The following is a 7964-nucleotide window of genomic DNA, read 5'->3' on the forward strand; positions in this document are numbered from 1 at the left end:
GGATTTGGTGATGTGGCACAAGGAGTCCGGGATTATTGACTTTGACGAAATTAATTATGGCCATGTCGGTGTACACATATGTGGGTCCTGTCTTGTCAGTGTGCTGAAGAAAGAAATACTGAAGGGTTTCAGGCAAAAAATATAAGTCGCCGACGAGGGTTCGAGCAGCAAACCGAGCTGACCGCCGGACCATCCCGCTCTATCTGTCGGAAGATATATTTGTATTCCATATTATGCAATAGGATGCCCATAGCGATGCTGGTACTCGATGCGCTTGTTCCTCCCCTACGCAGTCGCACGCGCGCCTGCACTGCATACTCCGACGAGTGCGATGAAACTGCTCCCACGCAAGCTAGCTCCAGTTGCTTTCGTATCCAGCCGGAAGCAATCAGCACTGCAGGTTTGAAGCTAGCTTGTACCGTTGTACGTATGTCTTTTTCTTTCCTTTCTTTGTATGGGTACTTGCGTCTCGGCGGACTGCATCGATTCAGCAGTGATGCGTACGTGCATGCATCGATCCAGCAGCAGCGACGGGCATTTCGTCGAACAGCTTGGATGCAGCAGCGGAGTTCGAGCAGGCATATGCAGTCGCCGGCGTCGGCCGCGAGCGCGCCAGCGTTTGACGATACGTGCTTGGCCATGTGCGTGCTGTGATGTGCTGGACATGGACAGGACATGGTGGCCGCCTGCCCTGGATCGAAAGCAGCCCCGTGGACATGGACGCCGCCGGCTTCCATCTGCTGACAGTGCGCGCGTGTTTTTTTTCGGGGTAAAAGGAGATTTCATTACTCAAGGAGGCATATCAGCCTTCGAAAGGTTTACAACAAAGTCCAGCCCCGAGCACAGCCAAACTACAGTGCAGGGTGTAGCACGTCCATACGCGGCAAGCGCATGACTAACCTTATTCTGCGAGCGACTAATAAGAGTAAAAAAAATCTCCCTACGAGCATCTTGTGCTAGTCTTCGAATCTCCTCAATGAGCACACGGTACTGCGATCTATCTCCAGTACGTGCTAGCAGCATAGACATCGCTTCTGCACAGTCGAGCTCAACCATAATAAGCAGGTTCGTACGGTAAAGCGCAAGCTCCAGGCCCTCTCTGCACGCAGCCAGCTCTGCCTCAAGGCCATTATCGCACGTAAGGAGCTGTCTACAAGCAGTATAGATGATGTTGCCTCTATCATCACGAAGAATCATAGCACCCCCGCCTCTCTGGTTGGAGGGACATGGCTGCCATCTGTATTGAGCTTAGCCTACCCCGGTGGAGGAGGGGTCCAGTGCAACTCCGGCTTGGGCACTTCCCTTGTGTGTATAACCGGGAGGCTATCATGCACCACCATTTTCCCTTTCTCCAAGTCGCCATGAGGGTGTTGATGGATACAAAGCAGAGAGGTGATGTACCCATGGAGGAAACGCCGAGATGCTTCTGTCGGCAGCGGCGCCTTATCATGTGTGATCTCATTCCGCACATACCAAGGTCTCCATATGGTCATAAGGACAACCATACGTGCCGTTTCTGTCAGCGGCTCAAGGAGGGAGAGTAGCCACTCCGGGCCATTGTTGCATATAGTATCCACCTCCGGGATTGGCCAATCCAAGGCCATGGCATGCCACAGTTCGCGAGCCAATGGGCACCTGCATAACGCATGGAACCCGTCCTCACGTTCCATACCACATAGGGGGCATATGTCAGTAAGCTCGAGATGGCGAGAAAATTTGTTGGCCCAAGTAGCAAGCGAGTTGGACACAACTCTCCAAGCAAACACGCGTGGATTTAGAGAGTCATGGTCCTCGCCAGCGAGCAAGCAAGCGCACTTCTCTTTTCTTGTGCGTGCGTGTTGTCTATATACGATATACATACACCTATGGATGTTATGTTTACACGAAAGTTTGTTTGATGGGGTGGTTAGGAGGTGGCGCAGTCTAATTATAGGGCTCTGGTTCGAACTGTTTCCGTTTATATTTTACTTTGCTATTTATTCCTTCAACTCACAAGTGGGTCCCACAAACATGTGATGTATAACTCATACATCCCGGCCTTTTCCGAGCTACATAGGAATCCCCCGTTTGGATACGGCTTAAAGGTCAAAAACGACCGGGATAAGTAAGGTCAGGGTACAGATTTTAGGGATTTAAACATTGGGGTTCATTTGCGTCGCGCTCTATAATCTCAGGGTTTAAAATAGACTTCACTCGCCTTTTGGCCGGGGATGCGTCGCGTCGGGTTTTGCCTCTTTGGTCGGTGTTTTCAAAATAATTTATGAGAACAGTTTCGATGGGCAAGAAAACACATTCTGTAATACAGCGACCAAATAGTTCGAGGGTGTCAGGTTACTCTTAACAGATTTACTCCCTCCTTTCGTCTATATAGGCCTAATGCATTTTTCGAGGCTAACTTTGACCAAATGTTAGAGCAATAAGATATGACATGCAACTTACACAAAGCATATTGTCAAATTCGTATATGAAAGAAGCTTCCAATGATATGATTTTCACATTATACATCTCATATACTATTAATCTTGTCAATAGTCAAAGGCAGTCTTGAAAAACACATTAGGCCCTACATAGATGAAAAGAAGGAGTACTAATTCTTCTCTAGATGAGAATTTCTTTTAATTAAAAGAAGGGCAGCCTCCTTGATTTCCATTAAGAAAAGACACAAGGATCAAAAGAACTAAGGCTAGTCCTCAAACAGAAAACACTACACAACTAGCTACCAGATCACCTCAAATAAAGGGTTCAAACTCCAAAACGGATTTTCAGAATATGGGGCAATGGAGCACTTTATTTTGAACCCCAAAACAAGTGCTTAAAAGATTTGAATTTTTTTGAAAACTTTTTTCATGAATATGCTTGCATGTGGTCTAAGTACGTGTGAAAATTAGTTCGAAAATACGTTATTTTGTATGCTGCACAAAAAAGACAAAATTTCAGCCCCAAAACGAAAAAATGACCCCAAACTTGCATGTATTTTGTTTTTTTTGTATCTCACACATACAAGCACGTATACTAATGAAATTTTGGCACATTATACTGCACCGCTATATGTGCATGTTGATAATCCCCAAGTGCAAGGAATAATCGTAGCAATTTTTAAAGGTGGAAGTGATAAGTATGAAGTGTCGAACCGACAAGGAGCTAAAGGTAAGATCAATATTCTCTCAAGTCCTATCTACCATTGATACGACTCTACGTACACCGAACATTTGCTTCCATCTAGAAAATGAGAAATAAAACTACGTTGTGGGTATGAAGAGGATAGCTTTGCATGATATCGGAGAACTAAAATATAAAAATAGGTGTTGTTAACATAAAGTTGAAATATATTACTATATATTATAAATAGCGAGTGTGGAATAATGATTGAGCGGTGTGCAGAATTATCCTAGGCAATTGTTAACATGATCGGTAGTCGTTATTGCAATTTTATATAAGGGAGAGGCATAAGCTAACATACTTTCTCTCCTTGGATTATATGCACTTATGATTGGAACTCTGATACTATGCAACTTTATTCTTATAGACACGTGTTGGGCCTCCAAGCGTAGAGTTTTGTAGGACAGTAGAAATGTTTCCTCAAGTGGATGACCTAAGGTTTATCAATCTGTGAGAGGTGTAGGATGAAGATGGTCTCTCTCAAACGAGCCTGCAACCAAATACAAGAAATCTCTTGTGTCCCCAACACACCCAATACAATGGCAAATTGTATAGGTGCACTAGTTCCGCAAAGAGATGGTGATAAAAGTGTAATATGGATGATAAAAATATATTTTTATAATCTGAATAAATAAAAACAGCAAGGTAACAAATAGTAAACAGGCACAAAAATGATATTGCAATGCTTGAAAATGAGGCCCGGGGTCCATACTTTCACTAGTGCAACCTCTCAACAATGCTAACATAGTTGGATCATATGATTACCCCTCAAAATGCAATAAAGAACCACTCCTGAGTTCCTATTAGCGGAAAACAAAAGATATAAATTGTTTGTAGGGTACGAAACCACCTCAAAACTATTCTTTCCGTTTGATCTATTCAAGAGTTCGTACTAAAATAACACAAAGCTATTTTTTCCATTCGATCTATCCTAGAGTTTGTACTAAAATAACACCAAAACAAATTCATATTCATAATACTCAATCCACACAAAGAACTACAAAGAGACCCCAAAGTTTCTATCGGAGAAAAGATAATAAAAACGTGCATCAATGATGTCTACTACGCAACATTATTCTTGTAGACTCGTGTTGGGCCTCCAAGCGCAGAGTTTTGTAGGACAGTAGCAATTTTCTCTCAAGTGGATGACCTAAGGTTTATCAATCCGTGAGAGGTGTAGGATGAAGATGGTCTCTCTCAAACGACCCTGCAACCAAATACAAGAAAACTCTTGTGTCCCCAACACACCCAATACAATGGCAAATTGTATTGGTGCACTAGTTAAGAGATGGTGATAAAAGTGTAATATTGATGGTAGAAATATATTTTTATAATCTGAATAAATAAAAACAACAAGGTAGCAAATAGTAAACGGGCACAAAAACAGTATTGCAATGCTTAAAAATGAGGCCTAGGGTCCGTACTTTCGCTAGTGCAATCTCTCAACAGTGCTAACATAGTTGGATCATATGATTATCCCTCAAAGTGTAATAAAGAATTACTCCCGTTTCCTATTAGCGGAGAACAAAAGATAGAAATTGTTTGTAGGGTACGAAACCACCTCAAAGCTATTCTTTCCGATCGATCTATCCTAGAGTTCGTACTAAAATAACGCAAGCTCTTCTTTCCGATCGATCTAATCAAGAGTTTGTACTAAAATAATACCAAAGCAAATTCATATTCACAATACTCAATCCACACAAAGAACTACAGAGAGACCCCAAAGTTTCTATCGGAGAAAAGATAATGAAAACGTGCATCAACCCCTATGCATAGATTACCCCAATGTCACCTCGGGAATCCGCGAGTTGAGTGCCAAAACATATATCAAGTGAATCAATACGATACCCCATTGTCACCTCAAGTATTCATACTGCAAGACATACATCATGTGTTCTCATATCTGAATATTCAATCCGACAAGACAAAACTTCAAAGGGTAAAGATTCAATTCATCACAACAAGAGTATAGAGGGGAGAAACATCACATGATCCATCTATATTCACAAAGCCCATGATGTAGATCACAAGAGAGAGAGATTAAACACATAGCTACTGGTACAAACCCTCAACCCCGAGGGTGGACTACTCCCTCCTCATCGTGGTGGCCGCCGGGATGATAAAGATGGCCACCAGAGATGATTCTCCCCTCCAGCAGGGTGCTGGAACGGGGTCTAGATTTGTTTTCGGTGGCTACAGAGCCTTGCGGCGGCGGAACTTCTGATCTAGGTTAACCCCGATGGGTTTCGGAATATTTGGGAATTTATAGTGAAAGAAGGGGTACGGGAGGCCACCGAGGTGGGCACAACCCACCTGGGCGCACCAGGTGGGCCTGGCGCGCCCTGGTGGGTTGTGGCCCCCTCGGGGCACCCCCCCAGGTGCTGCTCTGGCCCATTGGTTTCCTTCTGGTCCATAAAAAATCCAAAAAATAGTTTTGTGGTGTTTGGACTCTGTTTGATATTGATTTTCTGTGATGTAAAAAACAAGCAAAAAAACAGCAACTAGCACTGGGCACTGGGTCAATTGGTTAGTCCCAAAAAATAATATTAAGTTGCTATAAAATGATTGTAAAACATCCAAAAATGATAAAATAATAGCATGAATATTTCATAAATTATAGACACGTTGGAGACGTATCAGCATCCCCAAGCTTAATTCTTGCTCGTCCTCGAGTAGGTAAATGATAAAAGAAATTATTTATGAAGTGTGAATGCTACCAAAGTGCACAAGTTTGATCAATGACAATTTCAATCATTTTTCCTAGCATCATAACAACAATTCTTTCTCATAAATTTTCTCATGTTATAGTGGCAACCAATTCACATGTTAAGGTTTAAATAATGAACTCTATTGAAACCCAACAACCTATGTTCTTAGTCACCAAGCAATTGCAATGCAACTTATTCAACGGAGTCTAAGTAAGAGCTCCACATACTCAACCATCATATAGTCTTCTATGATTGCTAACACTCACCGCGTACACATGAGCAAAACGTTTCAACCGGATATATAGAAAGATAGGGGCTTATTGTTTTGCCTCCCAACGTATTCACCTCAAGGGTGATGTCAACAATAATAACTCATGCTACCCATATTCAACTGGACATATGTGCCTAGATCTTTCCTCACCACATTATGCTTGCCAAAAGAGAAAAATAAAAAGGAATAAAGAGAAAAACTTTGGCTCTTTGCATAAAGGTAAATACTGAAAAGTAAAAGATAGGCCCTTCGCAGAGGGAAGTAGGGATTTGTAGAGGTGCCAGAGCTCAAAGCGAAAATTGAGAGATAAAAACATTTTGAGAGGTATACTTTTTCCCACCAACGAAAACGACTTAGAGCTTCCAACACTTTCCATGCTAGATATATCATAGGCGGTTCCCAAACAGAAAATAAAGTTTATTCCTTTTTCCACCATACTTTCACTTTCCATGGCTAGCCGTATCCACGGGTGCCCTCCATACCAACACTTTCCAAGGAATTTATTATTTGACAACATAAAGTAAATTCATTTTTCATTTCGGGACTGGGCATCCCTAAAACCTTTGCCTTACTCTCGTGCAATGACAAGTGAATAAACACTCATCGTGAGAGTAACACATCTAGCATGGAAAATATTGGCCACCTCTCACCGCCTCGCGAGCAGTACGAGCACACAAAAGAGAAATTTATTTTTGAAAATTAGAGATGGCACATACAAATATGCTTAGAACGGCACGGAAATACCGCATATAGGTAGGTATGGTGGACTCTTGAAAATAAGATTTGGGTTTAACGGTTTTTGGATGCACAAGTAGTATCTCTACTTAGTGCAGAATTTTTGGCTAGCAAAGATAGGGGGCAAGCACCACATGTTAAAGGATCTATGACAATATGACTCCTATGTGAATATGAGCAAACATAAATCATTACGTTGTCTTCCTTGTACAACGTCAACAATTTTGGCATATAATATTTTGATGGGGGCTCACAATCACAAAAGATTTCCAAGATAGTGTATTTGCATGTGAAAGTTCTCTTCCTTATACTAATTATTCGTGAATTGCCTGTATGACCAATCTTGTGATTGTCTAGCCTCAAAAGGTTTCATTTTCTAAACCCAATGTGAAGCTACCACTAGGCATGGTATAATTTCAACTTTATGACATTCAATTTATTCAACAATTTACTCATAGGAGATAAGTGAAGCACAAGAGTAAATGACAAACTACTCCAAAAAGATATAAGTGAAGATCATGCGAGTAGTTAAGTAAATAGATAGCTATGTGAGGACTCTCTCTTATTTAAAAACTTTCAGATCTAAGTATTTTATTAAAACAGCAAGCAAAACAAAAAATAAAATGACATTTCAAGGATAGCACACATCATGTGAAGAAGCAAAAACTTAGGCTCAACCAATACTAACTGATAATTGTTGAAGGAAGAAAGGTGGGATGCCTACCTGGGCATCCCCAAGCTTAGATGCTTGAGACTTCTTGAAATATTATCTTGGCGTGCCTTGGGCATCCCCAAGCTTGAGCTTTTGTGTCTCCTTAATTCTTGTCATATCACGGTATTCCTAAATCTCAAAAGCTCCATTCACACAAAACTCAACAAGAACTCGTGAGATAAGTTAGTATAAACCAATGCAAAAACCTTATCATCCACTACTGTAGCAAATCACTAAAACTATTATTCAATATTGCATACTAAATGCCTCTGCATATTTAATACTCCTATCCCCAAATAGAATCATTAAACAAGCAAACATATGCAAACATAACAGCAATCTGCCAAAACAGTACAGTCTGTAAAGAATGCAAGAGTTT

The sequence above is a fragment of the Triticum aestivum genome, chromosome 1D (genome assembly GCF_018294505.1).
Source record: "Triticum aestivum cultivar Chinese Spring chromosome 1D, IWGSC CS RefSeq v2.1, whole genome shotgun sequence".
Taxonomy (NCBI): domain Eukaryota; kingdom Viridiplantae; phylum Streptophyta; class Magnoliopsida; order Poales; family Poaceae; genus Triticum; species Triticum aestivum.